The 21,543-nt window shown below is 39.2% G+C and overlaps 1 protein-coding gene across 2 annotated transcripts in view; it reads right to left on the bottom strand.

Annotated features, from left to right (window-relative positions):
• The window catches only part of LOC122908359 (amyloid beta precursor protein), a 271,290-nt gene that overhangs the window by 237,467 nt on the left and 12,280 nt on the right, over positions 1 to 21,543 (bottom strand). The window lies entirely within an intron of this gene.

Here is a 21,543-nt window from a genome sequence, read left to right as displayed (position 1 = left end):
ATAAATCTCTCTGCCCGGCTCTGATCTAGAACTTAAAATGGTTAATGACTTTGATTTCAGACATCTACAAAATGACATTTAACCTTTTATACTAACTTCTCTGATGATGGAATTCCTCTGCAGGAATTTCCAAGGTGTTAAAGAAGTATACCATTTAAATGAAAAGCAGTGTTTGCCTGTCTATGATTATTTATTTACATTTCCTCCATTTTCTAGCAGAGTGACCCATTTATTGCCTCCAGTTTCCGCCCCTTTGTCCTAGAGCAGTGATAATAATAATTTCCCATGATTACACTGTTGTATCTATTGTGAATAAGTCAAAATTCAGAAGGAGATTGTATATCTTTAACATACGATTTAGAAGAATTTCCAAAAAAAGCACAACTGACCACTTTCTTGAAGTAAAGCTACCTGGTATTTCTTACAACCTAAATGTTTCTGAATATCTAAAGTAAGCCTAAAAATTTCCACCACTCCACTCCCAGTAAGATTTCAGTCAAAATCACCCACCATCCTAACATTTCCTCACCTCTCTCTGCATATACAACAGCGCCCATCCCCTAGAATTTTTTTATTTTTTTTTTTTTACAGATTTTTATTTATTTATTTGAGACAGAAAGAGAAAGAGCTCACAAGTGGGAGGGCAAAGAGAGAGAGAATCTCAAGCCGACTCCATGGGATGCTCATAATCCCGTGACCACGACCTGAGCCTACACGATGCTTAACCAACAGTGTCAGCCAGGCACCCCTCCCCCAGTATTTTAATGAGAGCCATGCACTCCCACTATTCCTACTGAATAGGCAGTGAGAGATATCATCTCTTATAATTATGCTCTGTGCATAATCAGATAGCAAGCCAAAGACAAAGCCAGGATTAGAATTACCTTCTTAAATTCTTAGCTTATCAAGAAGGTAAAGCTGGTGAATATTACTCCTTCTAGAGCAGCAACACCAGACTGGCCCAGGATTCCAGACCTCCCCAATCTATCCGAGAGCTTACAAGGACTGAGAGCAGCCACCGGGGACATCAGACTTCCTGTAGCCGAAGGACATTCAAGTACGTATCAGTGGAAATCATTTAATTTTATACCACTTCGTAACTAGTAACCATAGAACCATGAAAAAGCATTCAAAATCCAGAAGTTTTTCTTCTTAATTCAATGCAAATTCACACCAATCACTATATACAGGTCTCCTGCATTGTTACCACTCCAGATTTTCATTTCCAGTTCCCACAGTCATCCATCAAGAAAAAAAGCAAAAAAAGCAAATGACTTAGAGAAGTCAACATAATCGCTATTGTCCAAACTCATTCTTCAGTATCTTCATTTGCCAAATGGGGAGTCCTCCATCAGATGTTGAGGGCACGACATCCCGGGAAGACTCTGGAGGTCTAAGAGCCTTTGCTTGCCTCTCCATCTTTCTTGCCTAGACTTCCATCTTCCCAGCTTCACGAAACCAGGAGTTTTGTCTATACCCAGGAGAAAGCAACCGAGAAAACAAGAGGCAGGAATATCTGGTTATCAGAATAGCCTGGTATCAGGCTCGGCACTCAACGTGGAGTCTGCTTGAGATTCTCTTTCCTTCCTGCTTGCACTCTCTCCCTCTCTCTCTCAAATAAATAATCTTTAAAAAAAAAATATTTTGGGGGGATGTCTGGGTGGCTCAGTGGGGTGGGTTAAGCCTCTGCCTTTGGCTCAGGTCATGATCTCGGGGTCCTGGGATTGAGCCCTGCACTGGGCTCTCTGCTCAGCTGGGAGCCTGCCTCCCCCTCTCTCTCTGCCTACTTGTGATCTCTGTCAAATAAATAAATAAAATCTTAAAAAAAAATAGTTTTGTCACAAGCACATCTGTGCTCCTCTCCCCCTACCGCCTCTGAATGAGAACACACACACATACACACATGCCCCCACATACCCCACACACATATGCACCCAACTCAGCACACCCCACACCTGCACACACCCCACATACCACCTCCCACACCCACACACAACCACCCCACCCCACACAAATACCACACACACTCGTGATAGGCAATCACCAGAGAATCACAATCTTTTAAAAAAAAAAATAGATAATCTAATGATTCTACTCCACCCTGGTGCCATCAGGCTCTAAGGAAGGCTATTTTTTAATGTGCATAAATTGTTCAGGCTCTCAGTAAGGTTTCTGCAATGTTTGGCCCTCTAAGAGAAACGTGAATTATTAGGCAGAAGTCTGAACTCTATAGCTCATCTTCAGCTTCCACAGCAATCTGACTCATAAATAATTTCAAATTGTGTCTTTTTAATGAGCAGTTAATTTACCTCAGTCCCCCTAATCTATTTTCAGAAATGCTGTTGGAGGGCCCTTGCATGGTTCTGTCAGTCAAGTATCTGCTTTCCGCTCAGGTCATGATTCCAGGGTCCTAGGATCGAGTCCCACACCAGGCTCCCTGCTCAGTGAGGAGTCTGCTTCTCCCTCTCCCTCTGTCCACTTCCGTCCCCCACCCCTCACTCCTGCTCTCTTTCGCTTGTTCTCTGTCTCAAGCAAATAAATAAAATCTTAGAAAAAGAAAAGAAAAAAATGCTGTTGTAAAAATCTGTGCTGCTTATTTCCTTGTATCTAAACTTTGAGCAGCCTATAAAGTAGACATTGAACCTAGAACACAGACTGGTTAATTTCTGGAAAAAAAGAAAAAAAATAAGGCTTGTTTCTAACCTAGAATTATGTTGTGGCCCTGACTCCCAGGCAAGTCTATCTGTCAGTGCTAGATCTATGAAGAGACTATAATGACCTTCCCCTTGAGAAATCACAAACTGGTCCCCTTAGACCCCAGATTTTCAAACTGTATTTTCTGGAACCTTGGGGCTCCTTAGAGGTGCTTCAGTATTTGAGAGGAAGCTAAGTAATGATAGGGGTTTGTAAGGTTTCAACAAAAATGAATAGCTTTTTAAAACCAATTTTATAGACTGAGGTCCTGCCTGATCTATATTTTTGTTTGAAAAAAAAAAACAAAAACAAAACAAACAACTGGTTATGCTTCCCTTTTTTTTAAAACCCAAGTGAAAACCCATGTCCTATATTATACTTGGACTAGTAAGTTATAATTAGAAGTAGAATTTTGTAACTATGTACGGTGATAGAGGTTAACAAGACTTACTGTGGTGATCATTTTCCAATATACACAAAGATGCAATCATTATGTTGTATACTGGAAACTGTCACATATCAATTATATTACCTAAAATTTTTAGTAGAGATCACACTTGAAGAGGTTTCAAGTTGTTGTAACTTTAAGATAATTTTCACTGTCACAAAACAAGCAGATGGGAGGTGGGCTAGGGAGAGGAAGCTTGTCACCCTAACAAGGAGACATTCCCAGCAGGACTCCTTCTCTGCTGGGAATTACAGAACTGCAGAGGATGAAAGAAGAAAACAAGATACCAAAACCAGACAAATTTTAGGAGCTATAATATCTTCCTTAGAAGCAACAGATAGGATTAAAAAAAAAAAAAAAAAAAGAATATATTCCTAAAATCTAAGTAAGTCAGAGCTCTTAAAAAATTACTTAGCAATAATATAAAAAAATTCTGGTCACCCATCCCAAGCATAAATAAAAAGACAAGGGAGAAAGGGAGATCCTATTTCTGTTCTTTCGTTTAGTGGATATGAGTCATGGCTATCCCTAGGATTTTACTGATGAAACAAAATACACATTTGTTCTGCAAACAAAGGGCTTACTAGGGAACTCATTTTCCTCTTGAATGAGAGTTGGTAATATTTTTTGTGGCTTTAGAGAAAGTTTTAGAAAATCTGTAAGAACTACATATTTTATAAAGATTCTTTAAATTAAGACCTAAACATGTACTAGTATCTGGTGGCTTTTTTTTTTTTTTTTAAGTCTACATTGTTCTAATTACAAAATCTTACATCAAATCCATTTAGAAACCTATGGGCAAAAGTACCTACAGGTAAATGATATAATGCTTGAAACTTACTTTAAAATACTAAGGAAGGGGCGCCTGGGTGACTCAGTGGGTTAAGCCTCTGCCTTCGGCTCAGGTCATGGTCTGAGGGTCGTGGGACTGAGCCCCAAATCAGGCTCTCTGCTCAGCAGGGAGCCTGCTTCTCTGTCTCTCTCTGCCTGCCTCTCTGCCTACTTGTGATCTGTCTCTGTCAAGTAAATAAATCAAATCTTTGGAAAATAAAATACTAAGGAAAACAAAACAAAACAAAACAAATGTGTGTTTCCGTGTGTGCACTAAAACAAGAGAAGCAAAATGGGATCAACTGTTGAAGCTGCATGAGACATGTTTGAAATCTTTCATAATAAAAAAAATTTTTTTAAGTCTCTTTGGAAGGTTGTCAGATGACATAAACTACACATAAACATTATGCATGCTATAGGATCAAAATATAGGATTAAGCCAAAGGATTAAAAGAACTTAGAAAACATCATTCTTCCAACTTCATAAATAATTTGTCAGGGGATAGTTTCCAATGGATACATTACAGCATCTCTGACGCAATACTTACCAACTGCAAACACAAAATGCAAGTCTAAGTGACTCAAAAAGCAAACTGAGGTTTGGTTGCTTACTATCTGATCTAAGAAAAGGAAAGAGGAAGACTTTCTTCAACATTAGTGTTTACTTTCTTGGCAAGCCATGAGGTGTTTGCAATTTTACGTCGACTGTGGGGAAAGATCATGACATTCTTATATCACTCACTGACCACTGAAGAACACAAGTCTGAGCTGCATGGGTCAATTTAGACAAAAAGTTTTTTTCGACCAAAACAATACAGTATTGTAAATGTATTTTCTCTTCCTTTTTTTTTTTTTTTTGTATTTTCTCTTCCTTAGGCTTCTCTTAATAACATTTTCTTTAGGTTACCTTATTATAATGCAGTATATATGCAATGTACAAAATGTTTATGTTATTGATAAGGCTTCCAGTCAACAGGAGACTATTGGTAGTTGAGCTTTTAGGGAGTCAAAACTATATGTGGATTTTTTCAACTACATGGTTGGAGGGGGGCAGTCAGTGACCCTACCCCCCACTTTGTTCAAAAGTTAGCTGTATTTTGGGGGATGCTGGGATGGCTCAGTTGGTTCTTGATTTCGGCTCAGGCCATGATCTCAGGGGTGTGGGATCGAGTCTCACACCGGGCTCCACGCTGGGCAGGAAACCTGCCTGAGATTCTTTCCCTTGCCTTCTGCCCCTCTCTCTCCATGCTCTCTTTTTCTCTTAAACAGAAAAAAAGTCAACTGTACTTTTATAGATGTCATATTAGTTTGAACCATGATTTTAGAACAAGTCTGTACATTTTAATATGGTAGAAAATGCTGATAAGTATCTTGAATGGCAAGTGCTACAAGAAACACCATGATGAAAAGTAAAAAACCAGAAATAAGTAAGGGAAGAAGGTATGTTAATGCACAAAACCTAATAAAAGAAAGGACAGAAGAGCTAACAGTGCATTCCCCTTGCCCTTGAGAAGAATGTATTTTATCATGCAGACACACCTTAAATTCAAATATTCAAATAACTCATCATCCAATAATTATATATAAAACCACCCTTTAGGGTACCTGGGTGGCTCAGTCGGTTAAGTGTCTGCCTTCAGCTCAGGTCATAATCCCAAGGTATTGGGATCGAGCCGGCATCAAGCTCCTTGTTCAGCAGGGGGCATGCTTCTGCCCCTCCTCCTGTTCATGATCGATCTCTCTCAAATAAATAAAATCTTAAAAAAAAAAAAATCACCCTTTACCTTATGAAAGATGCAAAAGTTGCTTCTTCTAAAAGCTCGAAAACTGGTCAACATTTTGTAACTCTATAAGGAAATTTACATTAGAGGTTCTCAGATTTAGCTTCCATCAGAATTCACTGGAGTGATTATTAAGTCATTGGCCCACCCCCAGACCACATTTTAAGAACTATGGGCTTATCCATGATTCATTCCTACAAATTACCAGATTTTTTAAAAAGGAGCCATGATTCTTAAAAACCCAGTACCCAGTCTAAGTGAAGCATCTCACCAAACAGAGTTTTCAGACAGAGCAAAAGTATTTTACAAAGAGTTATCACCCCTGTTAGAGAATGACATTTCAAGGACTAACAACTTAAACATGTACTGAATAATTTATCAACTTCATCACTACTATGTATTAAAGTTTTTTTTTATAATGTTGCAACTTAGAAAAAGATACTAATGTCTGAGGACAGGTTTTTACCTGACCCAAACACAGACTTCAAACAATGCCTCCATCAACAGAACTCACTAATAGAATTCCTAGAATTCCATGCCGGGTCCCCTAATTGGTCCATTTGAATCTGGGGGAGCACTTCTTCCAATCATCTTCAATTACATCAGCAACTATGAAATGCTCCCTAAGATCAACAAACTGTTGCTGCAGTGACCGCAACAGACCCAACACACGTCAGAGCTTTCCATCCTCGGCAGTGGGAATCACCGGGTTGTCAGAACTAACCCGATTCCCACTGGGCACAGCAACGCCATGCTCTTCCGGGGTGGATTACAGATACTGGAACCAAGTTGAGAGGTGATGGGGGAGCCAACAATGGAAAACCACAGCCTGGATATAGTAAATCAATTTTGTTTTGTAAATTTCTTAACCAGAAACCTAGGGTTAGCATGGGGTAGGAGAAACAGAATGAGAAAGAGCTGCTGGCTGAAATTCCATCTGAGGTTTACTAGTGGGTTAATTCTCACTAACTGCTTCTTCCGAATCAGACCTCTAAAAACCAGCTGGAGTCAAAATGACAGTATGGATTTCAAAAAATTCAAAGTCTTATCTATGGCACCTGGACCAGAATGAGAATAATTTAAGTTAATCAAGATAGAAAACCTATTGGAATGAACACCTTTAAAAAATCTAGTTTATTAAAAAACAGTAATTTCATGGGGGGTGGGGGGTGGTATCAAGTCACACTTTCAACTCAATTCAAACAAATTATCTACCGAAAGAATGGCAACAAATACTACAAACATCATGGTGGGTGGTTAAGGTTAAGCTCCTTCCTAGTTTTAACACTATGGTAAAACACCTCATTTATGTAGACATTCTGGAGTAGAGAAGAGAAGAAATTTGGACTGCAAATGCTTGAATTCTAACCCCTAACTGTGATCATGGACAAAAAGGATCATGATTTGGACTTCTCATCTATAAATCAGGAGATAAAATTCTACCCACCTCATAGAACACTGTGGGAATTAAATGAGCATGAAAAATTGCTTAATAAGCAAAAATAAGCTAATGATGACATGCAGATCTGAGGTTGCAAGTGCCAACACCGAGTCTAATTACAACTTTCAGAAAATTACATGTCATTTGTCCACTTTATGACCCTCAGAAGTTTGCAAAAACCACAAACCAACTTGAATGTTCCTCAATGTTTTATGAATAGGCTGACAGTGTATTTTACAATTTCCTAATTTTGCCTACGTTTTGGGCACAGCCACATTACAAGAGGAAGGAAAGCAACAAAGCCAAATGAAAGAGAACAGACTGTTTTTAACTTTCTACTGACAATGTGTATCTGAAAGGCAGGGTTGCGGATGACGGAGTTCTTCCACTTTGGGGACAAGGCAGAGGGCTAAGGTTACATGCTGTCACTTATAAACATGGGTGTGTCCATGAGCAGAGTCACTGAACATGTCTGGCAAATGTTATGAGCCAATCACCAATGCTGGCTCACAGCAGTAGTAATAATAATAAGTATTCAGTGTGTATACACGATGTCCTCTGGGCTGTTACTCCTTCCAATCCTCACGACACACCTACAAGTTAAGGTACTTTTCTCATGAGTCCCACTTTACAGATCAAGAAACTGAAAAGAGTAAAAAAGAGAGTTTCAAAAAGAAACAATATCAAGTTATTCCATGAAGAGTTTCACAAAGAAAGCTTTCAAGGATTCTGAAAGGCCATGAGCTGTGGGCTCCAGCTATGGGCTGGACCTGGGGAGGGTCTCTGACCTGCACTGAAGGTCTAACCCTCAGAGATGAGCACAGCCGTCTAGACCAGGTCACACTACGTAACCCTACAACACACAGCATGGAGAAGGTAAGAATAGCACACACATGTTAGGTCCGGATGACAGGGTACAGAAAAGGAATTCTTGCAACCATTAAGGTGATTATACTGGCATTTCAGTGGAAGATGTTCGGGGAGGGGGGGTATGAGTGGTTTGATAAATACCAACACAGGCTTCTTTAAAGATGGCAGGTCCATTCTGAACAGGCGAACTATCTTGGCCACCAAGTCGGGCATGTTGGGAAATGCTAAAGCTACATCACCAGGGTTTTCCCCAGCCTGATGCTTCTTCCTATGGGCTTTGCTAAGAAAGTTGTGGCTGGTTTGTGGCAGTAACACGTCTCTGAATGGATGTATCATGTGCTCATTTTCACCAAGCTTCGCCCTTAATTTTCTGCAGAACCATCTCAATCCTGTTAGATGGTCCCCTACTCTAAATCAGGGCACCTGGGTGGCTCGGTTGGTTGAGCATCTACCTTTGGCTCCGGTCAGGATCTCGGGGTCCTGGGATCAAGCCCTGCATCAGGCTCCCTGTTTGGTGGGGAGTCTGCTTCTCCTTCTGACCCCACACCCGCTCATGGGTCATGCTCACTAATAAATAAATAAAATCTTAAACAACAACAAAAAAATCAAGACAATCATTCCTTAGTAATAATTAAGAAAACCAATTTAATATACCCTGTCAGTAATCAACAAAACTATGGTAGAACAGTCAATACTGTATTTATGTAAAAGGAGGTCAATTAAAAAAACCCTAAAGTTAATTGGAAATTTAAAAATCTTTATTCAAGGGCACCTGGTGGCTCACATGGTTGGGGTCTCTCTTCTGCTTTGGTCATGGTCTCAGGGTCCTAGAACTGAGCCCTGTGTCAGACTCTTCGCTCTGTGGGAAGTCTGCTTCTCCCTCTGCCTCTGTCTGTGATCCCTCTCCCTCTGTGAGAGCTTTCGCTCTCTCCCAAATATATAGAATCTTAAAAAAAATTAAAATAAAATAAAAATAAAAATATTTAGTCAAGGCCAAAGACAGCTTTAGAAAATTCAGTATTCCTTTACTTGCCATAACCTCCAACTTTTATAACCAATGTGAAATGGCAATAGATTCTGATAAGGTTTTGGTCCATAAAGTAAATAGGGAAAATCAATTTTAAGATAGAAAAATGCTTAAATGCTAAATACTTCATATTTAAGCCAAAAAATTTTAAAACATAAGTAATAAAGAGGTCTTTAAAAATAATGAAGTTTTGAGAATCAAAAGTTTTGGGGTTACTGTCCTTTTTATACTTTATCACAGGAGCTCCAGAGAGGCACTGTGGTCAAGTCACTCCTACACTAAATCTCTATCAGGAGCCTGAGTTCCAGTCGCAGCCAAGTTGTTTACTATGATTTGGGGGCAAATTACTGCAGCCTCATTACACTTAACTTTGTTCACATTTTATTTCCCTGCCTTTGCCATGAAGGAAAGAATGTTCTCCATATTTCATATTTAGTTTACATTATGCCCTAATACAATCTCAATTTATTGTTTTAACTTAGCATATATACACATATTTTCCATCTTAAGCAATGTACATTTTATTAAAATATCCCATACCCAGAGGATGTGGAGAAAGGGGAACCCTCTTACACTGTTGGTGGGAATGCAAGTTGGTGCAGCCCCTTTGGAGAACAGTGTGGAGATTCCTCAAGAAATTAAAAACAGAGCTTCCCTATGACCTGCAATTGCACTCCTGGGTATTTACCCCAAAGATACAGATGTCGTGAAAAGAAGGGCCATCTGTACCCCAATGTTTATAGCAGCAATGGCCACAGTCGCTAAACTATGGAAAGAACCAAGATGCCCTTCAACGGATGAATGGATAAGGAAGATGTGGTCCATATACACTATGGAGTATTATGCCTCCATCAGAAAGGACAAATACCCAACTTTTGTACCAACATGGATGGGACTGGAAGAGATTATGCTGAGTGAAATAAGTCAAGCAGAGAGAGTCAATTATCATATGGTTTCACTTATTTGTGGAGCATAACAAATAGCATGGAGGACAAGGGGCGTTAGAGAGTAGTAGGGAATTTGGGTAAATTGGAAGGGGAGGTGAACCATGAGAGACTATGGACTCTGAAAAACAATCTGAGGGGTTTGAAGTGGCGGGGGGGGGTGGGAGGTTGGGGTACCAGGTGGTGGGTATTGTGGAGGGCACGGCTTGCATGGAGCACTGGGTGTGGTGAAAAAATAATGAATAATGTTTTTCTGAAAATCAATAAATTGAAAAAAAAAAATCTCCCATACCGAAATAGTCATTAAAACATTTGCTACTAATTTAAGAGGGTCTACATTCAACCTTTAATTAAAAAGTTATAAGGGTGCCTGAGTGGTTCAGTGGGTTAAGCCTCCACCTTCGGCTCAGGTCATGATCTCGGGGTCCTGGGATCGAGCCCTGCATCGGGCTCTGCTCAGTGGGGAGCCTGCTTCCCCCTCTCTCTCTGCCTGCCTCTCTGCCTACTTGTGATCTCTCTCTGTCAAATAAATAAATAAAATCTTAAAAAAAAAAGTCAGTTATAATTTCCATGTATTATGAAAATATAAAATAAGATTAAAAACAAGTATTTTATCGGGGCACCTGGGTAGCTCAGTCCATTAAGACTCTTGGTTTCACCTCAGGTCATGATCTCAGGGTCTTGAGATCAAGCCCCAAGGTGTTGGGCTCTGCAGTGAGCACGGAGTTGTACTGAGCTCAATCTCCTTGTCCCTTTCCTTCCCCCGCTGCCCCGTAGCATGCATATGCACTCTCTCTCTCAAATAAATAAAATCTTTAAAAACAACAACAACAATAATAAAACAAGTATTTTTATCACAGTCCATTCTTTTCAGTAACTTTCTGGGTTAAAATACAGGAAATGTAACAAATCCCAGTATAAAATTCAGGGGGAGACAGATCGTTTCCATTCGATGATAATTCCATAGCTAGCATTAGGATCAACTTGAGAAATGATATTACAAGCACCAGCACTAGAAATTTTGAGTTGAAGGAGTTGCTTTGTGATGTTCAATGCAGAGCAAATGAGCATGAAGTATTTACTTTCAAAAGCAAGTTTTGATATAAGAATCAGTTACCCATGAAAATAGATAAAATTCACTGTAATGAGCCAGTTTTATGATACAATAAAACTTGCTATTCTCAACTTTATAAAAGTAATGCTCCTTAGACAATTGGGAAGATTCTAGATATCACACCAAAATACATGCCTTCCTAAATCAGACATGTTTTAAATGGAATGGGATGGCTGGTCTGTGGAAAGAAGTTCCTGAGGACCAATGAGGTGACCGACTCCCACCTACCAGGAATGGCAGAACCAGGGAGTTACACGGCTGAGGTGAAGTGGGACAGACATCGTAGTGGGCACCTTTCTAAAGTATCTGCTTAGTGACCATTCAAAAATACAGGTGATAACGTAAAAAGTGAGTATGTATTCCCTTCTCCTCTGCTCCACTCTCTCATTAACCAGAGGCAAAGTTTGTTAGATGTACTTGATTCTTTCAGAGATGGTCTGTGCAGCTATCATACTTACTAGGATAGACGTGAACATCCCCACCTGTCAAGATATGTTCTACGCACGTAAAATTTGTTCTGTATATAAAATTTTCCTCAATGGAATTTATTATGCTTGCTTTCTGCAAATTCCTTTTTGCACTTAATACTATTTAAAATGTATGGTGGAATTCTACTCCAGTTTGGAGCAACAGTAAAAAAATACATTTGTTTAGCTGGTAGAATTAATGCTCTAATAATGTCCTCTTCTTTTTCCTTTTAAGATTTTGTTTATTTATTAGAGAGAAAAAGAGCAAGCGAGAGAATAAGCCGGAATAGGGGAAGGGCAGAGGGAGAAGCAGACTCCCCACTGAGCAGGGAGGCCAACTCGGGGCTGGATCCCAGGACACCAAGATCATGATCTGAAGACAGATGCTTATTCCCACTGAGCCACCCAGGTGCCCCTAATAATGTCCTTTTCTATGGGCACTCATATAATACACTATGCTACTAATTCCTAAAATTGCTAAATTGAGGGGTATACACATGAAGTTCTGAACAATTTGCTCTTGAAAATTTCTGTACCATTGACGGTCCAAGAAAACGTGTTTCTTCCCATCCTTGCCAACTCTGGCAAGGCTCTTCAGTTTCTGCCAATCAGACGGTTACAAAATGTTATGTTTTAATTTGCATTCCCCAGATTACTAATGAGATCGAACATAACTTCATGGGTTTACTGGCTAGTATATTTTTTTTCCTGAGTACTACCTATGAAATACTTTTTCCTTTGCTCATTTCCTTTCAATTCTCTCAGAGGCTCATAATGAAATAAATATGTATGGCTAAAATTACATGACTGAATTTATTTCAAAAGAACCCAGTGAGGAAAAAAAGAAGCGGGGGAGTTGTTTGGCTAAAACAAGACAATAACAGATAATAAGGTTAGAAATAAGCTTATGATTTCCGAGGCTGGGTGACAGGTACCCGGAGATGAGCATACTCTTTTCTTTTGTGTATGTTTTAAGATTTTTCATGATAATAGTTGTAAGAGTGTTTCACTCATTTTTCTCTTAAGATATTCATATTTAGTATTTCTAGTGGATTTGTAAGAGCACTTTATGGAATAAAGAAATCTGGGGCACCTGGCTGGCTCAGTGGGTTAAGCCTCTGCCTTCGGCTCAGGTCATGATCTCAGGGTCCTGCGATCGAGCCCCGCATTGGGCTCTCTGCTCAGCAGGGAGCCTGCTTCCCTTCCTCTCTCTCTGTCTGCCTCTCTGCCTACTTGTGATCTCTCTCTCTCTCTGTCAAATAAATAAATAAAATCTTTAAAAAAAAAAAAAAAGAAATCTTCCCTTTGTTACAGACTCTCTAAATATTATAATCACCTAGCTTCTTTTTATGGACAGATATCCCAATATCACTTAATGATTAATCTATACTTCCCCGCTCTGATGTAGTAAACCACCTTTATCCCGCACTGATTTCATATCCTGCACTAATCACATATGAATGTACTACTCACACAAGTTGATTTCTACACTTCTATTTTGTCCGCCTAATTTCTCTTAGCCTGTGCTATGCAGTGTTAATAATTTCTGTACTTTTACATTTTTCTTTAGAATTTTTTTTGGGTCCTCTTACCTCATGATTCTCCCACAGGACATTGTAAATAATTGTGTTAATTTTCCCAAGTGTCTGTTGTAAACTTCCCTCCCCATACACTGCTGCCCTCATACAGGACACCTTGGTCATCTCTTTTACATCCGTGTATTTTCATGGTTCCAACTAGACTCTCATCGGTTGCATTCAGGCTCTGAATTCACTTGACATACTGCTAGCACAAAAATGTTAAATAATTCTCTTCTCAGTGTAAAAAAAAAAAAAATATATATATATATATATATATATATATATATATATATATATATATATTTGTTTGGCTGCTGTGAAAGGTCAAACTGCCAAAACAGACTGGTGTAACATTTGAACGCTACCATTTATATAAGCCTTATTTTTATGAATAAGCACCTGACTAGAAACTTAATAAAGGAGCATGTCATAACCAGTCTCAGGCAAAGGTTTTTAAATATAATACACTAATTTTCGTCAGAAGCATTTCAGTTTCACTTTATCAGTCTACAGTTTCATAGAAAGATGTGACTTCTTAAAGGGGAAAAACATCTTCTCTACAGCTTGATTAATTTATTAGAAACAAGCAGCCGGGAGCATCTGTTTTCACAGAGCAACTGTTAAATTAATCCATATTAAGTCGGCCTCAAAGGACTTGGATGCAGCTCCAGGATGTGGGTGTAACAGGATCTCAAACACTAACACCTGATAAGGCCTTACACATGCCAGGTCAGAAGGAAGACTGGGGTTAGCAGGGAGGAGAGTATATCCTTCTAGAATCAAAACATCAAAAACCCAGCAGTCTGTTGGGTTTGTCTTGAAAAATCCAATTCCTCCCCCGTGCAGAATAAGACCCCACACTAAAATAAAACCTCCCCAAACCAAAAAACATACCGTCCTATTCAACTTACATTTTGTGAATTAATGAAATTTAGAAGTCACCTGAAACCACTGACGGTCCACGGTGATTTTTCTCCTGAATGTAATGTCCGCGTGACAGGAGTACAGAAATGCACTAATAAAGAGTGAAGAGAAATGCACAGAAGGCCTGCCTACCACCATTTCAAGGATCTTCTGCAGGTGCTAGAAGCGGAACAGGTCCCTTCAGAAACATCCCTCAATTATCTCCTTTTCTGTGCTCTGTGACATGTGGTCAACAATTCATTTGTTTTCAAAGGGGTTAGCAGAGATCTTTGAAAGATAGCGGTCAGGAATTCTGGGACTGTCTCCAGCTGGTCTAAGCAGCCAAGGCTGTTACTCCTGCAGGGTCACTGCGGAAAATGCCAAGGAGGGGCAGGACTGGGAGGGGCAGGAAAAGGGACAGGCAGAAGAGCCGCATCACGGGCGAACATTCTTCAGATTCCTTCCTGAGTGGTTCTCTTCTGGGTTCAGACATCTCAAACTCTAGCAATGTGACCACAAAGATTAAGCAGAATTTTAAAGAAGTCATTCCTGTTTTCAGATGTCAAAACTGATACTCTGGACTCCCAGCTGTCTGACAGCCCCAAAAACGTGAGGCTAAGCGGAGCTGTGTCACCCGCAACTGGGCCTCTTTCCCAGCCTTGGCATTCGTCGGGTCAAGTGTAGCTGACCCGAACAGCAGGGACAGTTCTGAAGGGTCCAAGAAGAGATGCTACAAAGAGGTGTGCAGTAAAAGTCAGAGCCATCATTCATTTAAGAGCCTACCACTCACTGGCCAGGCCCTGGAATTCCTACCTCCTTGTTAATTCAATTTTTCTGCTGATCAACCTTTTACAAACACTTTGTAGATGTGGAAATTTAGGTTTAGGAAAGTTAAGTCATATTCCTGGGTCATAACTCTAATAACTGAAGGAGTCATGGACTCTGGTGCAAGGTCTAAATGCCTCCAACATCCATAGTCTGGATTATTCTGTTTGGGGTGAGAGAAAGGGAAGGAATAAGATTGGGAGGGAAGGAGTGGCTGCAGGTAGACATCACGTGGAGACATCACCACTCAGAAGCTCGCAGAGGTGAGGCTAGAGGGAGTGGAGCAACAGGACTGAAGGCGGTAACAGGTCAGACCTTATTCGTTATCAAGTCCCGGCTGTAAGAGCTTGCCTTTTTCAAGAGGAAGGACTGGTCGAACTTCACCCCCATTCCACTTCACTAGAGGCAAGTGGGTACATACCTAAGTGGTTAAGAGGACAGAAATGAAGACAAAGTTCGAACATGGTTTGGGAGCTCTCTCCAGCTCAGACTTGACCGGTTTGGTACATGCAGTGGGGATAAAAGCAGTTACCTCCCAGGACGCTGTGGAGGACAACAGGAAACGTGCTTCCAATAACGCATGGGTCATAGAAAGAGCTATGTAAACTTCTTCTCATTATTCTTGTTATTTTAGCAAAAGCCAAGGAACCATCTATTTTTACAAATGCTAAAAATAGAGGTGTTTATCTCAGAACTTATAAATCCCAACAATATGACATGATTGACTGCCAAGTTTCTAATGCAAGTTCTTTTCCTTGGGACCAAAAAAAACAAAACAAAAACAAAAACAAAAAAACTAACAAACCTAAAATAACTGTAAGACAGTTTTTTCCCTTGTCCTAAAAAATCTTTCAATACAGAGACAAAAGTGAATTATTATATATTGTAAGAGCTCTTTAAAATGTTTAGAATCCAGAATGTCTTCCATAAATTCCTTTTGATTGAAACATACACTCTTCTCTGACACCGCATAAATTCAGTATGGAAGACACTTATGTTAGTTTTTTTTTTTTTTAAAGATTTTATTCATTTGACAGAGAGAGAAATCACAAGCAGGCAGAGAGGCAGGCAGAGAGAGAGAGGGGAGGAAGCAGGCTCCCCGCAGAGCAGAGAGCCCGATGCGGAACCCGATCCCAGGACCCCGGGATCATGACCTGAGCCGAAGGCAGAGGCTCTAACTCACTAAGCCACCCAGGCGCCCCCTTATGTTAGTTTTTACAAATGATTCATCAATGTGAACTGCTATTGATAGATTATGTATACATGATTGGTGGGACATTTGTTAACAGTTCGCATACTTCCTCAGACAGCATGCCCCACAGTCCCACCTCATAGCCTTTCCGTTTATTGTTCCTTCTAACTTGAATACTTAAAGGAGAGGAAAAACGTTTTTACTCTACACTCTTAGGTTCAGTAACTGTAGCCATGCAAATTAAACCGACAAAAGACAAATCAATGAGAAAAGCCATACAAATTCTATTTTATGTAAATACTTTTACATGGGAATGGGATAGGGTAAGGGAAGCTTTATAAAAAAGTGAAAGCCACCAAGAAACAGTTAGTTCTGAGAGGCTATTTTCCATTTTAACAAAGAGCAGTAGATTGTGGAGACATGATGAGACTAAGAAAAAGGTTTATTTAGGCTTCTGAGGGTGGCATTTATTCACTATATATACACAGTATTGTATTTATTTATAAGTAAACAATAAGTAAACAACATAGTCCCTGCTCCAAAAACCTATAAAATGAATTACAAAACTGTTTACTAACCACATAAACAACAGTTAATAATCAAAGATTATATGGTTCTCGCTAAATGGGCTCTACAACCTTACAGAAGGTTCTGTGGAGGAAGCATCTCAACACACATTACTAAATTTAAAGTTCTTTTCGTAGCTAAATATTCTTACCTTTGGGAACTTTACAGAGAAAATGTTTCTGACATTTCTTAGCCAGGTAAGGTCAGGGCACAGGACAGACTTTAAAAGCAGGAAAAGGAAAAGTAGGGTGGGCTTTACTGACATCCCCGTAATCATGTAACAAAACTGATGCTCCCACTGGAAGGCTCCGGTAAACTGAGATCACAATTTCAGTGATGGCTAGAGCAGAGCCCCAGGCTATGTCTACCTGTCAAATGTCACTTCTCCCTACGCAAGTGATCATGGAATATTAAATAAGAGGATGGCTTGATGGAATCATTAGGTCAGGTTTTCTTTATTTCCTTGTTAACCTCTCACGGTTTCTGTTCCTCTCATTTTCTTTAAGTACTACATTATAGTTGAAGGACCACCACATTGAACACCACTTCAGGGTGGCAATTTTGATCATTCAATAAACACTTAAAATATCTACAGGTATTTAGCACATAATTCTTTCCTACATCACTACTTTCAACCTAAATTGGGGCTGGAAATGCCAAATTAAAAAAACACACACCCACAAATTATAGAGCTCCTATTGCCATAAACAGATTCATACATCCATTACACATTATAATTACCAAAAGCTTATAATAACCTAAGATTTATTTTTTTTAAGATTTTATTTATTTGAGAGAAAAAGAACAAGCAGGGGGGAGGTAGAGGCAGAGGGAGAAGCAGGCTCCCCACAGAGTAAGGACCCAATGTGGGACTTGATCCCAGGCCCCAGGATCATGACCTGAGCCGAAGGCAGATGCTTAATCGACTGAGCCACCCAGGCATCCTGTAATAGCCTAAGATTTTATGTTATGGGATAAAATGCAGGATCTAAGATGGACCTTAACAGTGCGATTTAAAAAATGCTTTTAAAAAAATGACATAAAACACACACTTGTGAATGGTAGGATTAAGCATGCTTCTTTATTTTCTCTAAGATACCTACAATATACTTGTAATACTTTTCTATTTAAAAAACTCTAATTTAAACATCATCATAATAATAAAGACTCCCTCAAACATTAACAAGCTCTAAACTTCTGTTCCTCTTGTATATATTTACTACGCAAATGTAGGAAAAACTGTTATAAAGTATGGTGAATATTTTAAGTTTAAAACAATTTCTTTAAGTTTAATAGACAACTGCCACAGAAAATACAGTTATCTCTGTACTTTTAAGTCATTACTGCAAGATGTGAGTCTTCTCAGAATAGTCCTATACATCAGCATTTATGAAATTCAGTGTGAAGAAAATACAGTGCCTGCTTAACTTAAAGATCAATAATGCCTTTTTGGGTAAAGGTGAGCCACAGATAAGAAGTACTAAGGTTCAAATAGAAAAATGGTTAAGTCTAACACTTCACCATAAATCACTAAACCTAAGTCACATGAAAAAATTTAAACTCTATTCAAAGCCCTCTTCCACAATTTACAACATCCAGGCTGATAACTAGTTTAGAAAAATAACCTCTGACTCTCAAAGTTCATCCACCACACATCTCCATATTGTAAAACAAATACTTTACAACAGGGATCCCAGGAGCACACCGATCTCCTGCCTTCGCCAACCCACGCTGCCATGCAGAACGCTTCCCATATTTGCTTACATTCTGAAAGTAACACACCAGGAGTGCCCAGGCTTCAGTTGTCAAGAAATATCATACTTTAAGTATAATTGGGTAAGAACTATGGACACACACATGGGCAACCTTCCAAAAAATAAGAAAAGAAAAAGAAGGCTTAACCCCATTGTTTCCAGGAACAGACATCATATACAGCACGCAACACTTATAGTAATACCTTGTTGATCTTGCCCTTCAGTGGCTGACATTTCAATCGGTGTTCAGAGTCAGATGCCCGGGATCTGAAAGGATCCCCCCAATTCCTAGTTGAACAGTGCGCACTCCAAAAAGGTTTCTAGATGTACCTGGTAATTTTATGTACCCTGTCCGAAAACAGTTTTGTCCAGACTGGAGCATACCTTCTTGAGTGGGCAAGATTTTAAGAGCCTGGCTCAATATTTAACGGAGAGCCACCACCTAACATTTGGGAGAGATACTGAAGTAGTCACAGCACCACGGAACAGAAAAAGGAAGAATCGGGCGGAAGAGACTAGAAGTCAGGGGGCAAGGATTGGGCTTTGATACTAAGCAACCCAAGGTTTCTAGATCCCAGTTTCTTCATCTGAGAAATGAGGGAACTTAGAAAGGGCTTTTACATACTACCTGCTCCCAAACCTGATTCTTTTTCTGGACGACAGTGAGAGGGTTGAGTTGGCCCTTCTAACATAGAGGCACTGCCCAACATGGTAGCCACTAGCCATGTGTGGCTACTGAGTACTTCAACTGTGGCAGGTCCAAGCTAAAATATGCTCTATGGATAAAATTCTGAAGACATAAGGTGAAAAAAAAAAAAAAAGAATCTAATATATGTCACTAATAATTTTTATACTGACCATATGTTGAAATAATATTTTGGATTTATTGGGTTCAGTCTACAGCATATTAAAACTAGTATCACCTGTTTCTTTTACTCTCTCATGTGGCTACTAGGAAATTCCGAATGACATCCGTGATCCCATTATACTTTTATTGGACAGCTTTGCTGTGGAGTTAGCCCTGAGCATTAAGTGAAGGCCTGGGGAACTCTGGGATGAAATGACACCAGAAGAGCATCACAATGGAACATTACCATCCCCTGCTTCTTCGCCATTAGGACTTGGGAGCTTATTGCTTCCACAGGCACTGATAGCCTGTTTTTGCAGTTTCCTTTGAATTAAATATATAAAGTGATTTTTTAATCTACTTTATAAAGATGACCACAATCTTCTTTTTTTAAACTCATACTTTCACTTACAGGAGCAACTAAAATGAACTTGCACAGAGCAACTATATTTTACTGATGTCTAACTAGAAACTTTCCCACTAGTTTTTCTGATCTGTATCAATTTATGTAATGTATTTTAAATGATCAGAGAAGTAGAAACATTTGTAGAGAGCTTGTTTACTTAGCGATACTATAGGCTATGAACAAACCTAACAAAACATTTATGCGATTCAGGTAAATTAACCATCTCAATCGGGAATACTCAAGTAGGGGCTCCTGGGTAGCTCAGTTTTTAAGCATCTGCCTTCAGTTCAGGTCATGATCCCAGGGTCCTGGGATCGAGCCCCACATCGCGCTCCCTACTTGGTGGGAAGCCTGCTTCTCCCTCTCCCACCCCCTCCCCTGCTTGTGTTCCCTCTCTCACTGTGTCTCTCCCTGTCAAATAAATAAATAAAATCTTAAAATAAACGAATACTCAAGTATTCTCAGAACATATTCCTGGACCGCCAACTTCTTCAATGAGGTGATCTTAAACAAAGGCATATGTCTAATTGCCTACAAAATAAACTACCAACTATTTAAAGTCAATAAAACCAGCAATGGTCTCTAACTCTGCATTTCAGAGCCAACTAAGGGCAAACCCATGTCAAGTATTTTCAGTTATATAAAAACAGAACAGAACCCAGCATAAAATGCATGTCCTTTGGTGAAATTACTTCTTCAAATTCTACAAACTAGTTATGACTATTATAAAATTATGCTGGAATAACTGATCATGATTTTCTTACATTTTCAATTTCTATCTAACCTACGATAATTTAAAAAATTTTTCAAACTAGGGGTACCTGGGTGGCTCAGTGGGTTAAAGCCTCAATCCTGGGATTGAGTCCCGCATCGGGTTCTCTGCTCGGCGGGGAGCCTGCTTTCCCCTCTCTCTCTGCCTGCCTCTCTGCCTACTTGTGATCTCTGTCTGTCAAATAAATAAAATCTTAAAAAAAAATAATAAAAATAAAATTTTTTCAAACTTACATAATTACCACTTACTCTTTTTAGGGGGAAAGAAAAAGCACCAATTTCAAAATATGGCCAGGGTACTATTATAGGAATATATATTCAAACTCACAAAGGTTACTCTTGCTGATACTCATCATCAATTAACTACTGTTCTGGACACATGAAAGTTATCATCGTTTTTCTGAATACAGTCTCTAGAACTGAGAAGATAAAACATTTCCTTGACAGATACTTCAAAATGAAAACAAAACAAACACCAATGCTCAGATTTAAGATGACCAGACTTGAACAATGTCTTTGATTACTTTATAGACAATCAATCAAGAGTTCACAAAGAATGAATGCAGAAAATAAAACCAAGAATAGTTGTAGAGGAACCTTGATGTTTTATAAGTTTCCTTAAGATAGAACCATGTACCATATATAAAACTCTTAGGACATATATTAAATACATCTTTAGGTACGGTTAAATACCTACTATAAAACCTCAAACACTCCCTAATGTGAATGATTATATCCAGTCTGCTCAGGACTCTAGGGTTTTCCCACAGCTTTATTTCATTATGTACTTTATGATAAGTATCTTCATTTGACCACTTTTAGAGTAACTGAATAAAAAAACAGATAAGGAATTAAGACAAATTTTAAAACGGCAGTTCCATTTTTACTCATGTAAATATATTAAGGTTTACTTTTCCCTTTTCCACAGATTGTGCTATTCTGTTTTAATAACACAGGTACACACGAGCATATTTGAAATGCTGTGCAGCAGTGATAAAAAGATGAACATGGTAGGCAAATCTAGTTCAAAAGAGGTTTTCTGTATCATGCTCTTTTCTAAAAACCTCAAAGCTTGTTTTAT

This window comes from Neovison vison, chromosome 6 (genome assembly GCF_020171115.1).
Source record: "Neovison vison isolate M4711 chromosome 6, ASM_NN_V1, whole genome shotgun sequence".
NCBI classification, from domain to species: Eukaryota; Metazoa; Chordata; class Mammalia; order Carnivora; family Mustelidae; genus Neogale; species Neogale vison.
The sequence above is the reverse complement of the archived record's forward strand: the minus strand, read 5'-3'. Positions and strand labels throughout refer to the sequence as shown.